Raw genomic sequence first — 20,864 nt, 5'->3', positions numbered from 1 at the left:
CGTCCCCAAATATGTACCAAAAGAGTGGAAAGGAAAGCTGGAAACAATGGAGCGCCCCCAATACCCGGGGCTCGGGGATCGACTCTCGTTTACTCGGCACGAACGCCGTCCACAAGAGGGGACATCAGTACGAGCAATGTACTGAGTATGTAAGGTATGAGTAACAACATATGGAAGGATACAAAGCATGAATATTAACAAGACGAAAATATGGAACATATCATGAGATAAAGAGTAACCTGAACATCTGAGTGCCTTTTAGGTGGGTACCATGCATGCTTAGTCCGGAACGTGCGGCTCGATCCATATATATATATTATATTGCTGCGGAACGTACGGCCCGATCCATAACCACATATCCCGCGTCGGAAGGGACGGTCATCATGTCATACTATACAGTTGATCGGTGGTTACGCGTATATAACACTCTCTCGCCCTTTCCCATATTCCCGATATACATATACATATATCATATTTATATATCATATAAGTAGCATGCATGAGAGCCCAAAGAAAGTCATGTATCTATCGGAGTGACGTAAGGTCGGTAGCCTCCGATCATATTATGGATTAATCGTGGTCGCTTTGTCTCACTTTGGAGGAACGATTATTATACGGTGAGACTGTCAATGAAGAATAGCTTCACGAGGAAACATAAAAGTAAATATCTCAAAATACAAGTCCAAAAGTGAAAAATATCTGTCTAAATGGAAGTAAGTAAAGACAGAGATAGATGATTCTCCGAGCAGCGAGCTCGTCAGATGCTCACCCTGGACACTCTAATGCTGGGCCTCGGGATCACTCGCGAAGGGTAGAAGTGGAGCCTGTCACTAAATCTACACTCAAAAAAGAGTACGGAAAGGTAATATTAGTGCAAATACTATGTATTGTAGGTATCATAGGCCAAAAATAGTTAGCTAACATATATAAAGAAAGGAACTGAAGAGTAGACATGATCGCAATCAAGTACAACCACAATACAGTCCAAGAATAAATATCACAAGTGATACGAATATCAAGTCAGAATAAATATGATGTATGAATGAAGTAATGAGTGCATATGCAATGCAATGGCCAAATGTCTGTCTCTGTACACATATGCTACAAACGAAATACCTTCATGCCTCGACAGTCATGAGCCATGGGGGAACCGTGAAGTCCATGTACTAGTCACTCCGCACGCAACCCAGAGATGACTCCACAACACCAACCCCTACGCACACAGCCCAGAGGTGGTTCCACATCACTAGCCATTCCATACACAGCCCAGAGATGGCTACTATATCAAGTCTATCCAAAGAATCTCAGATGTTTCCTTCTCACTTATCATCACCACCACCAATCACAGTTAATATCTGTCACGACCCAAATAGCCGTGAGTGGCACCCACACTAATTTTCCTAGTAGGCGAACCAATCCTCTTATCCAATCATTATTTAATTAATCAGTTTTAACACATTCAAGAATATAATAATAATAATAATAATTCTCCAACCTGTCTAGTCATGCCATAAATAAATAAAGGTGCGGAAGTCCTAACTATTACAACACCAAAGATCCAAAAGTGATCGGAAAAGGACTCTAAAACATAACGTCTAAAGAATGAACAACTGTCTGAAATAATCATAAATGTCTGAAATGAAATAGACATCCAAAATAAGAAAGATCTTCAGGCGGCTTGGCATGGATAGGAGCTCACCCACAAATTTGTCGGTAACTGGCCTCACGCTAAATATAAGGTCTGGTAGATGTCTATGGATCACAATCTGCACTCAAAAGAATGCAACAAGGTAGTATCAGTACAAACACTATGTATTGGTAGATATCATAGGCCGACTAAGATTAGTATCATGCATACAATCACAAAATTAATAAAATAGACAGATAGGCACAATAGTAAATAACCACAAGAACTTATCAACAAAAAACATTTCATCACCGAAATAAGATAAACCTACTGAAATGATCCACTAGGTCATTATGGAGGGTGACTTAGAAAAACTAGACGTCTGTTGGGAATTCTGAGGCTGCGGGTGAGTCGATAGCGTGTTTTTATGTATATGTACATGTTTTGTTTGTGTCTGCAGGGCCTTTGATTGATGTTGGGATTTTTGGATGAAAATTGGTGCAAAAACCCAAGCTATTGGTCAAAATGGCCCACTGCAGTGGGTTCGTCGTAGCGGGTTGTGGGTCGCCGCAGTGGGAGGCTGGACTTTAATGAGGTCCGCCATAGCGGGAGCTTTCCCGCTATAGCGAGACTCTTTGTAGTGAGACACCGACCCTTTGGAGAGGTCGACGGGAGGTAGAATCCGTGTTTTATATTCTTTATTCCAAGCCCATTCCTCACATAACACCAAAACATATTCCAAGAACTGTTGTGGCGAAAATTTAAGGCTAGGGCTAAAGTGCGCTTGAAAGGTAAGTCTCAATCCTTGACTTTGTTAATTCCATCATCATGATAGATTCCATGAGTAGTTAAAGGTCCATCAATGGTGAATTAAAGGGGTAAAACCCAAGAACTTAAGAAAACCCTTGATTAATGAATGGGTTGTTGATTTTATTATTGTTTAATCATCTAGGAATGTATATTATTACTTTCTAGGATGAGAATTTGTCTATTAATGGTGGAACTTGTTGATTGAGACCTAGGGTTTCATAAAGATGATAACGTTAGCTTTAAAGCTACTAGAAAAAAAGGGTTGAATTGATTAGAGAACCCATGAATGGGAATAGTATGATGGTTTGGGGTTGATGTTATGATGAATTCACGTTTTGTGATAGTTCACCCACTAAAAAGGGTAGAATGTAATTGGGTTCTTTTCCCTAAGGTGTTGTATTGTTTGAGTGGATGACTTAAATACTCATATAGCTCTATATTTCTAGACTAAGAAAATTCGCAAGCTTTACGAAAGGGAAAAGCTATTGCGGAGTGATTACATTGTTCCAGTTCTGCTTTGAGGTAGGTTATGGTCTACTTGAGTTAGACTTTAATTAGTTGATTGTATGTGATACGAAATTGATTGGAGAAGCATGATTAGGGCTTCAGACATAAAGTGTGGTTGATAATTCCTACAGTTTGATATAGATTGATTATTTATATGATGAATTGATATGAAATGATAAAGAAGGAGTTCATATATACTCTTCTTGTTGATCCATATATACTCTTCTTATTGACTTGGAGTAATCCCTTATTCATGGTTATTGATGAATTGATTTTTGAGTCTTGATATGACTTGTGATATGGTGCTTGTGTTCCCTGATCTTGATTGTTTGCATTCCTTATTGATTGTGGAACGGAAATATATTGTGATGAGAAAGATGTATAAATATGAAGAGGCACATTTGACAGGGGGTGAGGATGTGGCCTAAGTTAAAGGCTCATAATCCGAGGTAAGATTTCAGAACGAGGATACATGGACACCGTGGGTCCCCTGCGTTGTGTTATGACTAATGGGTCAAACACTACCATTTAGCATGTGCGTACGGATATGTGACATTTGAGATAATTTTTGTTTTACGATTGTGTTTGGTGATTAAGTGGGTTGAGTTACTCTTATTGATTTCTATTTGTGTGGATTTATCTATCACCGTGTTGGATGATATTTCGGTGATTGGATGATTCTTGTTGATGATTTCGTGTGGTTATATCTTTGTTATTGATTTTGTGATTGTATGCCTGATACTAATCTTAGTCGGCCTATGATATTTATTGGTACATAGTGTTTGTACTGATATTACCTTGTTGCATTCTTTTTAGTGCAGATTGTGATCCAGGGACTTCTACGAGACCTCATATTTAGCTTGAGGCCAGTTTTCGAAAGATTCGAGGGTGATCCATTATCCATGCCAGGCCACCTGACTATCTATCCTATTTTAGATGTCTATCTCATTTTAGATATTTATGTTATTTTTAGACAGCGATTCTTTCTTAGACAGTTATGTTAAAGTCCTTATACGATGACTTTCGAATTTTAGGGTTGTAATAGTTTAGACTTTCACAGATTTTATTTAATTATGGCATGACTAGACTTTTGGAGATATTTACACTTGGTATATCCTTGAATTCTATAAAATTGGCTAAGTAATTGGATAATGGCTTGGATGGTTGGTTAAGTAGATGGTTCGCCCACTAGGGGATTTGGGTGGGTTCTACTCACGGATGTTGGGGTCGTGACACCCACACAATAATCCACGCCCCGAACCATGGCCTGAGCGTAACACTGCACTCGATGCCTGACTGCATGTGACCGAGCAAACCACATGGCTTGCTGAATCAACATGGGGGACAAATATGAGCGGAATATAACATGAAAATGATGAGCCTTAACAAAACATGAGAAGTCATAATATATTTAATAAAATACTTGTATAAAAGTGAATGCGGAAATATCATAAACTGAGCGAAAGATAGCTACATAACTCTGAGCATTGACATAGCTGTCTGACTAGTCTATGAAACCTCTATCATGAATCTGACATAGAAAACATACTTACAGGACAATTTGGCATACCTTAACTTGCTAAACATGACATGAAAATAAATAAGGATAACACCCCGAATAAGATGGGGCTCACCAAGGTTCGATACGAGCAAATCCTACGGCGTATGCGGCGTCGTAAATTCGTACTGCATCGTGAAATGCGAGCCCTCGAGGCAATAGAAAAGGGACGTCAGCATATTGAATGTCTTTGGTATGTAAAGAAATTGAATGTAATAAGCATGATACATGAAATAACATGATAAGATCTGTAATTGAAACTTAAACCTAGTCATGAGCATGAACATGAATACATATATATATATATATATATATATATATATAACATGAGTAAAAATATCTGTGGGAGAGCATTAGCATAACCGACATGTAACCACCACGTTAGTATGTGGCGTCTGATCTCTGCCCGATCAGTTAAGCCATCTTGTACCTTGCCGGGGTACAAGGCATGAACATGACATGAATGGATCCATATCCCTCAATGGGGAATATATGAAGGAATCGTCCTACTGGGCTGAGCGATCCTTACTCTATGTTGGCATACGTAGTTTCAGGTTTAAAACCTTCTCGGTAATTTGTGCAACTCCCAAAAACATGAACATGATATAGTTGGCTGAGAAGCCCATGAATTTCTTAAAAACATGACTTGTAGTATAACATGTTATCTTGTTTCATAATCATGGATAAAGATTATCTAATTTATTTGCATGAAAAAATGTAGACATGTAGGATATTCATTACAGTAAGCATAATATTTAATGACTTGCATGTAGACACCCATGGAATGCAATATATGGGTCTTCATGGATTACAGATGGATTTCCAATAGCCAAAATGGAAGATTAGGAATGCAACAACGGATATATATATATATTTCAAACATGGTAAATCATGATGCATGGACTTAGGGTTATCATGAACTTAGCTAAAAATCCTAGTTTAGTGAACTCTTGCATAATCATGGAATAATGTGGCGTGGAAAAGAACAAGGATGTTCCCACATGTAGATAGAAATCCTACATACCTGGTAATGCTCCAAAACTTCTATCAATAATTTGAACTTGAAGAAGTATCCCTAAAGCTTTAGTTTTGAATCCTTTAAATGAGTTGTCTTGAAAAACCTAGGTTAGGAATGATGAACTCTCATTAGATCGCATGAATACATGTTAGAATTGACTTGGAATGATTCAAATAGGCTTACCTTGGTGTTTTGGATTGTTGGGAGGAGAAAACCTTTGCTCTAGGGATTGGAGATTGTGAAAAGTGGAAAAAGAACTGAACATGACGTATTTATACTTAACTGAGTCGGGATTTTATACGCCAACTTATAGGGTCCTATAAAGTTATACGGTCCATATAAATTGACCGTATCTAACAATGACTAAAATTCCAGAAACTGGAATTTCCCAAACGAGTTCCACGGACTGAAAATATGGTTCGTCTAACATTATAAGATCTGTATCGAAGCATTTCACAAACTTGGCAGAAACTGGGATTTCTGTACTCGCCTTATACGAAATAGAAGTACGGGCCGTATATTATTTTACGGTCCATATATCTGGTCGTGAAAATGAGATTTTGCTTAACTGCAGCAAATTAAATTGCAACACTTCCCGTATGATTTCTAAGTCCCAAATCATGAATTATAGCCTCGTTTAAAGGTGTGAGGTGTTACAATATCTCCCCGTTGGGATCATTCGTCATGGTTAGGAATATTGCTAGACATGACTTGAATACATAAATGTGAGAAAACATGACGTGAAGCATGGAGACTGAAATAACATGACATGGTTATATGGAAACATGAATATTGAGACATGGAACATGGGCACTGGACATATGACATGAGCGTGAAACATGAGACATGACATGACATGGACTATGGAAAGGTTACCTTGGGCGTTCTCTGCTTGCTCTTCAAACAAATATGGATACTTGGATTTCATGTCTTCTTCGGCTTCCCATGTAGCTTGTTTAACTTTCTGACTTCTCCATAAAACTTTAACCGAAGCAACTTCCTTAGTTCTCAACTTGCGAACCTGACGATCAAGAATGGCTACGAGGATCTCCTCATAGATGAGGCCATCCTTAACTGTTATAGAATCAACAGGAAAAACCAACGACGGGTCTCCCACAGTCTTCCTCGACATAGACATATGGAATACTAGATGAACAGCAGCCAATTCTCGTGGTAATTCAAAATAAAGCTGCTTGACCAACCCTTCACGGGATCCTATAAGGTTCAACATATCTGGGACTGAGCTTTCCCTTCTTGCCAGATCTCATAACACCCTTCATAGGTGAAACTTTAAGGAATACCCAATCATCAACTTGAAACTCTAAGTCTCTTTGCCTCACATCGGTGTAAGACTTCTGGCAACTCTGAGCCATTCCCAAACGTTCCTGAATTAATTTGACTTTCTTCATAGCCTGATAGACCAAATCTTGTCCAAGCAGTTCTGCTTTACCAACTTCAAACCAATTAATGGGTGATATACATCTTCACCGATAAAGAGCTTCAAACGTTGCCATTTTGATGCTAGCACGATAACTGTTGTTATAAGAAAATTCAATGAGAGGCAAGTGGTCATCCCAATTACCTTTGAAATCTAGGACCCATGCTCTCAACATGTCCTCAAGAGTCTGAATAGTACGCTCTGTATGGCTATCTGTCTGAGGATGAAAAGCTATGTTGAGGTTCAACTTAGTACCCAATCCCTTCTGAAAGGATTTCCAGAAGTTCGCTGTGAACTAAGCACCATGATCTGAAATACTAAACACTGGGGTCCCCTACAATCTGACAATCTCATGAATGTACAACTTGGTATAATCTTCTGCCGAATCGGTGGTCTTTACTGGCCAAAAGTGCAGTGACTTAGTGAGCCGGTCCATAATCACCCAAATTGAATCATATCTGCGAGATGAACGAGGTAGACCTATTATAAAGTCCATATTTATCATCTCCCATTTCCAGACAAGAATATCAATATTCTGAGCTAAGACACCAGGCCTCTGGTGTTCGAATTTCACTTCTTTGACAGTTCAGACACTTAGCCAAAAAATCTGCTACATTCTTCTTCATATCATTCCACCAATAAATCTCTTTAAGATCATGATACATCTTAATGGAGCCTGGGTGAATGGAACACCTGAAATTGTGAGCTTCTGACATAATGCACTCTCTATGCCCATCTACATCTGGACACATAATCTGCCTTGGTACCTTAAGGTTGTTATATCCCGTATTTGGTATGTCGGGATAATCCGAACTAACTACGATACGTTAAGGACAAGAGGATTCCGGGACACGAAGTAGAGATTTTTTTTTAACCACGACTTTATTTCAAGGCATGAGTTGCTTATGATTTTATTGGCATGAGATATTATGGAATTTGGGATTAAAAGTGGATTATGGAAAGTTAGGCATCTCATGAAAAATTTGGGGGCCAAAAGTTAATTTTTGGAAGTTGAAATTTCATGAAAAATAAGGCCATGTGGCCGGCCACATGAGGTGTGGGCCATGGCCACATGGAAGCTTAATATATGTATTATTAGAGGATTAATTCATCACATTTTCATCATTCTTACCTCTAGAAATTTCAAGAAAGTGGGAGAGAAAAATAGAAAGGCCATTCGGCCAAGCTTGGTGCCGAGCAAGCCAAGAGAAAGTTGATAAAAAAAAAAAATTCTCTCTAGCAATTCCACTCCTTAGAAGGTGCATAACAACGTGGTGAAGTCGTTGGAGTAGTAAGAACAAGTGTTGGTTCAAGGTGCAAAGCATAGCCAACTTGAAGAACCAAGTGAAAGAGGTATGATTCAATCTTTTCTTTTATATGTCATGAATGGTTTTTGCATGTTATAGTAGGTGGAAATGCATGAAATTCATAAAAATATGGATGTGGAAGTTGAACCGTGTGTGTGAGTGTGGTGGCCGTGTGATATGTGTTGTGTAGGAGGAGTGATTAATTAATTGCATTTAGCATGTTTGTGTGTTGTTGTAGTGTGTAGAAAATGAATGAAACTCATGGAATGATATATGTTGAGGAGTGGCCGTGTAGGGGCTGTTCTTGGTAGGATAAGATGCGCAAATTTTACTTGATGTTTTAGTTGTTGTTGTTATGGATTCCATGTTGAGAATGAAAGTTTAATGGTTCAAATCGAAGTTACACTCGTTTGTAGTTGTTGTTGAAGTTAATGAAATTCTAATATAGTTTCTTGAATTTATGGAAATAATGTTGTCAATGTGTGAGTTGCTAGTGTAGTTGATGAATTTGGAAGGAAGAAATGTGTTCTTAATTGTTTTCTTGAACTTGGAGGGGTTCGGGTGGCATGGTATATTGGATGGGCTGATTTGAATGCTTTGCGGATAGCTTGAAATGTTCTTGAATCTTGATTGAATGACCTCGGATTATTACTTGAATATGTGAGCATTGGTATTGGCTTGATCGTATGTAGTTTATTTGAATATAAATGAAATGTTGTCGAATTGTATAGAAAGGAATTATTAATGTTAGAATGCGTTTTGAATCATTTATGGATGTTGTTAGAATGGCTGTTGGTATGGTTGTTGTCGAATTAGCCGAGTTGAATTCTCGGGGTTGTTGGATTTATAGGGGAGGTGCTGCCCAAATTTCTGTAGAATTGGGTGCGAGTTTGGAATTAAATTCCTAAACGCTTATGGCTAATGGTTGATACTTATTGACGTTGTGTAGACCTTGGGGAGCCGAGGCCTGAGTTTGGATTAGCTAAGGAAGCAAACGAGGTATGTGAGGCTACTCTTTCCTTCTTTTGGCATGTCCTAGTGTTAAGTAGGTTATGATATGAGTCTCGGGGTGATTCTATTCTTACGATCCGAGCTTGTATACGCTTCTTAATCTCTTAAGTTGACCTCTTAATGTAGTCGGAATAGAGTTCTTTGTTTTTATATGATTGGATTTTTCAAGTGTTACATGAATAATTTTGTTTTGAAGATCATGCAACTACTAACACCGTAACTTTCATAAACGGGCTCGGATCGCTCGAAAACGCTCTCATAGGATGTTCCATAATGAATAACATCCCCAACTCTCATAGGCGGGCCTCGGTTTGGTTTGACACCTGTCAGGCGGGCCACGAGACTTTTCCATGCCTAGACTTAACTATTTTCCGAAAAAGACTTAATGTGATTATCGTTTTAACCCTTAATGATTACTTACTTATGTAGTACGTAAGTGAGAATTGTTATGTACATGATTCCGATACGAAGTTATGATCTTTAAAGTTCGGTTTGATATGTACCGTGGCATTCGGAAGAAACATGGTGGACTATTGTCCTAATTTGTAAATAATGATTTGTTTTGATTAATTTATTAAGTTTTTGTAAATGTTTACATTGCATATGGTTATAGATATTTTTAAGTTGCATATAATTCCCACGATTACGCTCGTGCACATTATTGTTAATTCCTTCGCGAGTCGGGAAATTTATGTATCGTGCGCGTTGTTATATTCCAGTATGATGAGTTTTGATATATGATATGATACGAAGTATGATGAGATACGAATTATGATGTGATACGGAGGATGTGTTCGGAGATATGCAAAACTTCCGAAGTATGATGAGTTGTGGCGCCCAGCGGAGAGGGCGACCACGTTCGTCCGGGTCCCCACTATGGACCGCATATGACATATATTTTTGATACGCATGATTTATGTTCAGAAGTAAGTATTCTGGCATTCTGATTTTTATACATGTTTTCTGTAATTCGCATATGATTTCCGATAAATGACAGGCGTATGATGATTTTAACCCAAGGTCTCGTTAGAGGGCGGGTACGGTAAATATGTACGATGATATGATGACATGATTGTGATACGGTTTTACAGAGCAGCTTAACATGTATATGCATGATAAGTATTTCAAAGACAATTGGTTATACGAGTTTATTTTTGTTCTGTAACCCCTGTTCGATTGTGATCTGTTCTTGTCACTTAGATCTCGCCTGGGGTGTGATGGGCACCGACAAAATAACCGGAGTAAGAGCGAACCCACTTGCCCGGCTCTTCTTCGTACTAAAGTTTTTTTTTGAATCTCTAAGTCAAGTATACATAATAGGATTCTTTGAAAAATTCCTTTGCTACTTTTAAATCAAATAAAATATGTGCTTGTACAGAAAGCTTGTATCATAGCACGGATTGACTCCGGAACCCGCGACTATGTACGCGAAGTCTCTAACTTCGGACAAGACATCATAGCATAGCACAACGACTCGAACTCGACGACACTCCGGAGATGATTGGAGTTGCCAACTTGTTGGGACATCATGCCTGCCACCGGCTGCGTATATGCAGGTGTACTGCGCGGCGGCATGAAACGCGACCCGAGAAGAAGAGGGGTCGATGCAGGCAATGTCTCTTGCAGGTATGTAAGGCATGAACGGTAACATGGTATGAAAAGTAGGCGTGTCATGTAAGAGAGTATCTTGTACGTATGGAGCATGTCATGTATGAAAGTTTGTAACACTGTAGGTATGAGTGCCTCTTAAGGCGGAATCATGCATGCTTAATCTTTGCGGAACGTGCGGCTTAGTCCGTATACTTATCTTTAACGAACGTGCGGCCGATCCATATACTATCTTTGCGGAACGTGCGGCCAGAATCCCGTTTGTATATACATGTACGTATTCTTTCTTGAAAACATCTCATTTTCATATATAAAGAAAATAGAACATACCATATTGTAGGGGCGTCGGCTCGTCCATTAACCACTTATCCGCGTCGGGCATCCCGCGTCCGGGACGATATCATATCATTCTCTCAGGCGATCGGTGGTACAGCTGCGCCTATAAGAACTGCCCTTTTTCCCCATCTTCCCATACCTATACATACATATACGTATACTTATACATGTATCGTGTCGTAGCATGCGGGGCACGAAGAAAGGCTATAACTCTATCGGAGTGACGTAAGGTCGGTAACCTCCGATTGTATTATGGAATAATCATGGGCGCTTTATCTCACCTTGAAGAACTAATAATAAGGCGAGACTATCAATGAAGGATAACATTTAAAATCATAAAACGGGGTCATAACATATCATTTCATATACTTTGAAACCTTTAAAATAGTCGTTATCAAAATAGCTTAACATTTCATATCGTCATATTCATGGTAAGAACATATCCTTGACATATTCGTTCTAGTCATTTCCTCATATCTAGCATCTCATCATGGTCATCCTAAAATCATAGTCGTTGTTTTGGTCATAAAACTTTCGAAAATCGTAAAACTTGGATTTTGGAGAAAAATGGATATTTTTGGAAATCATTCATAAACTTTTAGGAAGGAAAATCATGCTTTGAAATAATAACTTCTAACTTTTGAAAATAAGGACGCTAAGGGAGCATTTTATAAAATCGCAACGCATGATTCATGCCATAGAAGGAAAAGGGACGAGCCTTAACATACGCGCTCGCGCCTTACTAGCTACGCTTGTTCGTCCGACTTGTTAGTCTACATTCAAGAAGATCGACACTATCGTTAGATTCATCAACATATACTTGTCTTAACCTTTCAAGTACATTCACTTATAGTGCCGCAGAAATTTGCGCATCTCCCCCGTAAATATACCACCCCAGAATCTAACTCCTCTAAATTCATTAATCATGACCGTCAATCCGAGAATTCAACAAACCAAACCAACAATACCAACAATCTTATCAATAACATTCCGTTTATATTCAATTCAATTCACGTAATTTTCAACAACTCAATCAACATTTTACCTTATCCGAAACCTTCCAATTCCACAACAATCATACATCTCATTACACACACATTCGTAATAAGCTTTAACCACGACCTTCGTTTTACATCACATGATCCATAACAACAACAACTAAAATGTCAAATTACACCAATTTACATTAACACCAAATTACCTATTTCGACCATAATCACTTCTCGTGTTTTCATGCATTGTCATCCATCTCCTTATATTACAACAACAACATAACAATCAAAATGCCAAATGGAATTGATTCATTTTCTCCTACACCAAACAAGGACCACACACGGCCACTATACTTATATACATTCGTCCATGAATTTTTTTCACTTATTTCTTACTTCAACAACAACCAACATACCATATACTACATGCATACTTTCTTGAATTCTCATCTTTTCATACATTACAACAATACAAGATTTCTAAAATTTATTCATTTCTTCATAAATTTTCCATGTTTTTATCGTCATCACCACAACAAGCAACACACTACATGAAATGAATTCAATCCTCCAAAACAGCCCGCAATACAACAAATTCAACATGTTAAATAAATTAGTCCATCACTTACATACACACCCCATGCACGCTACAACTTCAACATCCATATTTTCTTATAAATTTCATTCTTTCCACTTACTACAACATACCAAACCATTCATAACATAACAAGGAGATGAATTCTTACCTTTCCTTCACAACTTCTCAACTTAGCTAAGGTTGGAGTTTTGCACCAAAGAGTAATCCTCTTGCTTCAACAACTATACCATGCCTGAGAGCATCCTTGAATTAGTAGAAATACCATGGAGACAAAATTTTTTTGGCAAGATTTTTAGATCTTCTCTCTCTCCCTCCTTCTTGGCCGAATTGGCCCTCTTCTTCTTTTTTCTTTCTTTCTTTCTTTCTTTCTCTCTCTAATTTCTTTGAATTAAAAGATGACATCCCATATATATATACATGTCTCCCACCAATTTTTCATATTTATAATTAAGCCCTCTCAAGTTTGGTCACATAACTTTCTTCTTCCTTTTCTAGATTTTTTCTTCTTTTTCTTGACTTTTCTTTTCTTTTCTTGAATTTTCTTCAAACTTACCAAAAGATGACTAATTCTTTTCTTCTTTCCTAGAATTTTCTTAAAATACAAATATGGACCCTTTCATGAACTTTCATGAAACTCATGTGAAATTCGTTTTACCCCTCGACTTTTCTCAATATTACCATTTTGTCCTCGACCTTCCGCATTATTTTCACGGCCCATTTTGCGAATTTCTCTTCTTGCCCCTAGCCTTTCTCAATATTTCCGTCCAATAATATTCATAAATAGTATTCATAACCAACTTATGCACTAAAATAATTTTGAAAATGGTCTCGCCCTTAACTTTCCCGACGACTTCAAAATCTCCAAAAGTACAAAATACGGGCTATAACATCCTCCCCCTTTGAAACATTCGTCCTCGAATGTTCAACTAACCTGTAGGTGTCATAATATTTTGAGGAGTGGTTCCTTTTATACCGCTCTTTCCTTTATGCCCGTTCTTTATCCTTTGCCCGTTTTTCTTATAATCGAACTCCCTCGACCTTTTCATGAGTCCTTGTTCGATATCATGGGTTTTCTAATTTCTGGGACCAACGCATTGCCCTTGTCTTTCTCGGACCATCTCCTTTCTATTCTGATCGTTCACCATCACACAACGGGGACCATGGTTGAGTACGCGATCTTTACTTAACAATCCATTGCGGTACAGCCGTAGGCTATTCCTTTACCCTCAAGTCTATCTCTTAGTATACTCATTGTCATTTCACTCTACTTTTCTCCCAAGTATTTTTTTTTGCGACACACGACATATTTTTGTACCCGATTCCAAGCTAATGGATTTCCTCTTCGAGTACTTGATAGTGTTGCGATTCCTTTTAGGTCTAATATAATATGGTCTCCCCGCTTAAGGGCTCCTTATACCAACAATCTTTCTATGAAGTCTTCGTTCATACCTAGTTTCTCATCTTTCTTCTAACTCCATGCCTAACATCCGAAACTTCTTATCTCGGCCTTCATTGCCTTCCATCTATGTCATCCTTTTGTCCACATTCCATCCACTATTCGTCCTTTCACTTCCTTAATTCGCTTGTTAGTAATCCTTCCTTGCGCATATTTGTGTTGTAGCCGTGTATCCATATCTCTTCCTATTCTCGTTGGCTATTCCACACAGTCTTGCTTATCCAAATCGGTCCTCGAAGCCTTGTACCCTCCTTTCTGTCTCTTTATCATGCTCTATCCCTCTTCACATGCCTACTTTGAGTCCTTCCCCCAAACAATCTCGCTTTGCGGTAATTTCTCTCGGGAGCCTCTTCACTCAGGTCCTTGCCTTTCACTTTCTTTCGACACTTTGTTCTCTTTGTTTTCCACTAACGCACTCTCTTCCCTTTCACTATCACATATTAGACCCTCCTAAGCCTTAATCCATAACGAAATAATGACGACTTTCCTGGTAGCACTTATATCGTCCACCTCGCTATTGGCTTGGGCTTCGATTCCCTACATGACTAATACCTTCCTTACCGTAGCGCAGGTTCTTTGGGACTCCCGTATCTATCGATATAATCATATGTAAAGTATTCTACACAGTCATATGCATATATATATATATATACCATCAACTAACCCATAAAGTACTTCCAAACACTATTCAAGCCTATCCTAATTCAGCCGTGCCGCACTTTCTCGTTTCTTCATTGATCTAGCACCTTGTCATACGCATCTTCCTATAATCTACAACCATTTTATATGCTCTAGTTTCCCCTTAGGTTACTCCAACTACTCATTTGTCTCTTATATCTCACTTTATAGAATTTCTTTACCAACTTCCACGAGTGGTCACCCATCATAGAATTGCTCCCACACAGAGCACGCTTAACCTGTGAAACTTCACGGAAATCGGTGTCTTAATGCGTTTATGTTTTCGCGTCCGCTTCCTTACATGACCTTTACTACTCGATCGAAGCCAATCAAAACCTTACAACTTCCGAGACATTTTCGTAATACGTCCTTTCTTCTATAATGACCGTTTTGCCCTTTTTAATTCCCGATATTCATTTTCCGCCCGTATGTATGACTATTTCTCCGGCGCCCAACTCACGTAACGAGAACAAATATATCCATTCGGTCTCACCTCTTGTGACTTCCGTATCATTCCTCGCCCTTTTCCGCCGATCACCGGGCGCCTACGTAAAAATCGACGATTAATATAAGGAATCTTATCTCCTATGACTCGCCCCTATCGCACGATCTTAGAACGAAGGAAGGTCAACAATTCCTAGATGCCCGCGAGCCTCCTTGTTTATAAATGTGGCCGGCTTCACACCCATAAACGGGACTGCGGACACGACTTTGCGGCACATCCCTTAGCACCGACACTCGCCCGGATACCACTTTGTCACACCCCATCTCACTGGGGTGTGATGGGCACCCGTCTCCCGTCTTGAGCCGAGCGAAACACCGACTCTTTACGTACTAAAGTTTTTTTTTTGAATCTCTAAGTCAAGTATACATAATAGGATTGCCGAAATTTCATTGTCTTTCCTGCTTTACATACTCGCACATTCGTCTTGTGCCACTTTTTTCGGTCATTTCATGCCGCGGTACGGCAGGGCACAGACGGTGACCGTCGACCCCAGGCGTCCATTCCGCTGTTGGAGAGCTCCTCGATCCGGAGCCTACTTTTGGGTACGGATGTTTACGTTATTTATATATATGTTTGTTCACCGAGACGGCGGGGGCCCCGTCCCGTCATACGGTTCCGTTATATAGCTAGAAGTCCGCAGACACATATACGTGTGGGTTGTGGGCGAGTTACGTAAGTTGCATTTGTATGGTTTGTGTTCTTAGGTTTTTGTGACCGCCCGGCTTCCGCCACGTCCGTTGTGTATATATATGTATATATGTATATATATGTCAGCTTTGGGGCGACGACTTACCTTCGCCTATGCTTATGCTATTAGTAGGACGATTATGGTTGATAGGTGCGTACGAGTGCCCAGCTCGGGCACTAGTCACGGCCTACGGGGTTGGGTCGTGACAAAGGTACCATCATCTCCCCCTTCTTCGAAAGCCGTTGTCTTATGCTTGTGAATTCTCTCTTTCAGCTGCAATAAAAAAGGATCACTAACTACTTCTCTTTAACTTCTACCACTAAGAAGGAATGAGCTCTGTTCTGAACAACAACGTAACCATCTTTGGAGTCCAAGATTCGAAGTCCTTAATTAGCTAAACGATGACTTCCTTTGTTAGAGTTCTTTTATCTGCCTCAACGTGAGCTAAACTTCCCATGGAATGCTGACTAAGAGTATCGGCTTCAACATTCGTTTTCCTCGGATGATAGAGAATATCCACATCATAGTCCTTAAGCAATTCAAGCCATCTTCTCTACCTAAGATTCAGCTCCCTTTGCTTGAAGATATACTGCAGGCTTTTATGATCTGTGAAAATATCCACATGTACTCCATATAAATAATGATGCCATATCTTAAGTGCCAAAATCATGGCTACTAACTCTAAGTCATGAGTCGGATAATTCTTTTCATAAGTCTTAAGCTGTCTAGATGCATAAGCAACAACCTTACCATGCTGCATTAAGACAATTCGAGAACAACTCCCGAAGCATCACAATAAACTACGAACCCTTCGATTCCTTCGAGTAGCGTCAAAACTGGGGCAGAGGTTAATCTTTTCTTCAACTCTTCGAAACTCTGTTCACATGCATCAGACCATTGAAATTTGACTTTCTTCTGAGTCAACTTAGTCAACAGAGCTGAGATAGAGGAAAATCCCTCTACACAACGTCTGTAATAGCCTGCCAGACCCAAGAAACTTTTGATATTTGACGCTGAGGTGGGTCTGCGCCAATTCTTCACAGCGTTTATTTTCTAAAAATCGACTTTCACACCTTCACCTGAAATCACATGGCCTAAGAATGCCATTGACTTAAGCCAAAACTCACACTTCGAGAATTTTGCAAAAAGTTTGTGATCCTTAAGAGTCTGCAACACTATTCTGAGATGTTCTACATGCTCAGCCTCACTATCGGAATATACCAAAATATCATCAACCAAAATAATAATGAATAGATCGAGATAGGGCTTGAAAACCCTGTTCACAAGGTCCATGAAAGCAGCTGACGCATTGTTAATCCAAAAGACATGACAAGAAATTTGAAGTGACCATAACGAGGTCTAAAAGTGGTCTTAGGAATATCAACTTTCTTAACCTTTAACTGATGGTAACCTGATCTGAGGTTAATTTTGTCATAACACTGGGCATTCTGAAATTGATCGAATAATTCATCGATTCTGGAGAGAGGATACTTGTTCTTAATGGTGATCTTGTTCAATTGACGGTAATCTATGTACATGCGTAAGGATCCATCTTTCTTTCAGACAAACAAGACCGGTGTGCCCCAAGGTGAGACCCTTGGTCTAATGAATCCCTTGTCAAGAAGATCTTTCAACTAAACTTTTAGTTCTTTCAACTTTGCTGGAGCCATTCTATATAGCAGAATAGTTATTGGCTTAGTATCGGGAAGTAGATCAATTCCAAAATCAATCTCCCAATCGGGAGGGACCCTGAGTAGATCCTCTGGAAAGACTTCTGGAAACTTACTGACAATAGGAACTGACTGGCGAGATGGAGTCTGGGCATCTGCATCCCTGACTCAAACTACGTGATAAATGCATCCCTTGGTAATCATCTTTCTGGCTCTAAGATATGAAATAAACCTACCCCTGGGTACTTCTGAATCACCCTTCCATTCTATAAGTCAGTCGGGAAAATTGAAACTTACTATTTTGGTTCTACAACCCACTGAAGCATTATATGATTTTAGCCAATCCATGCCCATGATTACATCAAAGTCTACCATCTCTAATTCTACTAAGTCTGCTTTAGTTCTGCGCTGATAGACCATAACTGGACAACCCCTATAAATACGTCTAGCTATAACTGACTCTCCATCTGGAATGGAGACCTCAAAGGGTTCATGCAACTTTTCTAGTTCCATCCCGAATTTTTTAGCAATAAAAAAGGGTTACATATGATAGGGTAGATCCGGGATCCATCAGAGCATAAACATCATGAGTGAAGACGGCTATCATACTTATGACCACATCTCTACCGGCCTCTATATCTTGGTGACCTGCTAGCGCATACAAACGGTTCTGACCACCGCCCGTATTGCAGGACTTTGCTGTTCCACGCCCTTGCTGGGCCTGATTATTACGGGGAGCTGTTGAATTAGTGGACTAAGCCACATTTCCTCTGATACCTTGCCTAGCTGACGAACAATCTCTCTGAATACGACACTTTTGGTCACAACCATAGCATACATCCATACATATACGACACTTATCTGGGTGTCTCTTACCACACTTGCTGCATATCGGATTAGTATAGGCCTGCTGACCCACATTAGCCTAAGAGTAGAACCTGCTTGTCTGAAATTCTGTTTCTTCTGATCATTCCTGAACTATGAAGCTGGGGCAGTGGCTGCAGATGAAGCGGATTTTGCTGACCTGTTCTTAAAGAACGGTCTACCTCCACCCTGATTAAAGTTACCTGAAGACTTGGCCCTCTTGCTGAATTCTTTATCCTTCTGCTTCTGCAGTGCTTCTTCTTCCATTAGCTTCTCTTCATTACCTTACACGAATGCTAATAACTTAGAAATAGTCATCTTGTTGTTTTGAGCAGCCGTATTACCATCCCTGTGCAATTCAGGTTTAAGCCTGAGCACAAACCTTCTAACCACGGCTCTCATATCGGGAACCATATGGGGAGCATGTCTAGACAATGATATAAATTTGAGATAATATTCCTGAACAGTCATGTTACTCTGCCTTAACCTCTTGAACTCCATAGCTTTTGCTTCCCTGACCTCAATTGGCAAGAAGTGGTCAATGAAGGCATCAACAAATTCATCCTAAGTAGCGGGAAGTGCATTCTCCCCTCGAGACTGTTCCCAAGTCTCATACCAAATGTGAGCCACATCCTGCAACTGATAGGCTCCAAACTCTGCTACCTCTATTTCCGTGGCATGCATAACAGGGAACACTTGTTGCAACCCATCAATGTAATTCTGTGGATCCTTCTTCTTCTTAGACCCCGTGAACACTGGAGGATTTATGTGAAGAAACTCTTGCATTCTAGAACTGGTTGACCCACCAATGGCACCCGAACTAGAAGCCGTTTCCTGTCGCTGCGCTTGGTTAGCAACGATCTAATTAAGCAACTGAATAGCTCCTCTAACATCCATATCTGAAGCATTAGGAGGTGTAGCTGTAGGAGCGGTTGGGGTTATTGGGCCTATAGCAGTTGTTTGAGTCTGAACGATTTCTTCTTGAGCTGCGTCGTGCCCGGTAGCCCTCTGGCTAGTAGCTGTATTCCTCTTGTTTTACTTTCTTTTCGGAGCCATTTCTGAAATATGTATTTCGTACGAGTTAGGAGAATTCCTAAAAGTATTGCACTAATTGCACGATCTAGAGTATGAAAGAAGTGAGACAATCCTGAATGTCTTGGTGGCCAACAGTTTATATGTGTGGGGCCCTCACAAATATAAAAATGACCCCACATGACACGATTTCATCGACTCCCTAAGACACTTGAACCTAGCGCTCTGATACCAAGCTTTGTCGCGTCCCGAACCATGGCTTGGGCGCAATAGGGCACTGGGTGCCTGACTGCATGTGACCGAGTGAACCACATGGCTTACTGAATCAACATGGGGCACAAACATGAGCAGAATATAACATGAAACATGATGAGCCTTAACAAAACATGAGAAGTCATAATATATTTAATAAAATACTTGTGTAAAAGTGAATGCAGAAATATCATAAACTGAGCGAAAGATGGCAACATACCTCTGAGTATTGACATAACTAACTGACTAGTCTATGAAACCTCTATCATGAATCTGAACTGCAAAACATACTTGCTGGGACAAGGCCTCCAGCATACCTTAACTTGCTAAACATGACATGAAAATAAATAAGGATAACACCCCGAATAAGATGGGGCTCACCAATAAGCTAATACGAGAAAATTCTACTGAGCAGATGCGGCGCCCTGTAAATCCGTACCTGTATCGTGAAATGAAGGCCCATGGGCAATAGAAAAGAGATGTCAGCATATTGATTGTACTGGTATGTAAAGCAACTGAATAAAATAAGTAGGGTACATGAAATAACATGATAAGAGCTGTAACTGAAACTTAAACCTAGTCATGACCATGAACATGAATACATATGTATATGAATAACATGAGTAAAAATATTTGTGGGACAGCATTAGTATAACCGACATGTAACCACCACGTTAGTTCGTGGCATCTGATCTCTGCCCGATCAGCTAAGCCATTTTGTACCTTGCCGGGGTATAAGGCATGAACATGACATGAATGGATCCATATCCCTCAATGGGGAATATATGAAGGAATCGTCTTACTGGGTGGAGCGATCCTTATCCTATGTTGGCATACGTAGTTTCAAGTATAAAACCTTCTCGGTAATTTGTGCCATTCCCAAAAATATGAACATGATATAGTTGGCTG

The sequence above is a fragment of the Lycium ferocissimum genome, chromosome 4 (genome assembly GCF_029784015.1).
Source record: "Lycium ferocissimum isolate CSIRO_LF1 chromosome 4, AGI_CSIRO_Lferr_CH_V1, whole genome shotgun sequence".
NCBI lineage: Eukaryota > Viridiplantae > Streptophyta > Magnoliopsida > Solanales > Solanaceae > Lycium > Lycium ferocissimum.
This window is presented reverse-complemented; position numbering follows the sequence as displayed.